We start from the raw sequence: 1384 nt of genomic DNA on the forward strand, positions 1-1384 counted from the left end.
GAGTCATAGGTCCCATTCCTCTCGGTCCTCCAGGTTATCTGACAATGACTTAGAGAGGGTGGTCAGTAGGCTCCTTAAGTTGCAGGCACTGGCCAATATGTTGACTTACCCTTCTCAGCAGACTGTGGCTATCCCTGTTTCTTCAACTATTCCTCCTAAGACTCTACTACCGTGTTCGGAGCCGGAGCTTGTTGGGGCTCAAATCATCGGAATGTCGGAGCCGATTCCCCACCCTTCGGCTCCTTCGTCGGCTCCGATCTCTTCATTGGTTCCGTCCTTGGAGGGATCCGGGCATTGAGACTCCCTCGTCGGCTCCAAGGGGGTGAGTGGCATCGGACCCTCGTCCGACCCCATTCTCCCTCTCGGGGCCTCGGCGCAGGTGAGCTCAGCCCCAACATCGGCCTCGGAGCCATCCCTCTCAGTGCCGGGAGGGGTTCACGTCTCTTCGGAGCAGGGGCCCTCTTTTCTGCCTGATAGGGGTGCCTTTGAGGTCATGAGGAGCATGCTGACTCCTGGGTTGGCTCCGCGATTGACCCCTTCGGCTCCTCCCCCCATGGTGCCTTTGTCCATCTCTGTCCACCCTCCTGACCCCAAGCGTGGAGAACAAGCACTCCAGGTAGCCCCATTGGGTGCATCTTCCTCTTCCGAGGCCTCCCCTGATCATTCGGAGGAGCCCCCTTGGAAGAGAAAATGTAAGAGGAAGCATGTCACCTCTGACACCGACTTGGAGGATTCGGAAGGGTCCCCAAGGTCCCCCTCTGAGGATGTCTCCTTTTCAGACATCCTTGAGATCCTTAAGCAGAGGGGGAACTGGACTGCCCTCAACCCTTCCGAGGATGAGTCGGTGTATCTGGACGCGTTTGGTTCTCGTCCTTCCACCTCTTGGGTGTCTCCGCCTTTCGACCCACTCATGGAAGTAGTGGCTCGGAAGGTGTGGATGGCCCCTGACACAGTGGAACCAACTCCCTGCAGGCCCACAAAATTCATCACAGCCCCGCCCGACAAACAGTTTCTCACTAAGAGTGTCCCTGTTGATGCCATGGTGGTTGCAGCAGCCACTAAGAAGGAGATGGCTGACCCTTCAGTGCCTGTCAATCCACCTAATAAAGAATCCAGGACGATGGATAGGTATGGCAAGTGGATGTTTTCTTCAGCGACCTTTTCTATGCGGTCACTGAACTATCTGTGCCATTTCACCCGCCTTCAAAGAGATCTCCTTAAGAAACTGGGTGATACCCTTCAGGATCCATCTGCTGCGGGGTCTCAGGAAAAGATTAACTCCCAGCTGGCGACCCTTAAGTCTATAGTTAACTCCTCCATGCGGCTCATTTCTTATGCAGCCGATGGGGCGAGTAGGGCCGCAGGCACAGGCGTGGCTTTGGAA

Source organism: Protopterus annectens, chromosome 11.part0 (assembly GCF_019279795.1).
Source record: "Protopterus annectens isolate FY-2018-M chromosome 11.part0, PAN1.0, whole genome shotgun sequence".
Taxonomy (NCBI): Eukaryota; Metazoa; Chordata; order Ceratodontiformes; family Protopteridae; genus Protopterus; species Protopterus annectens.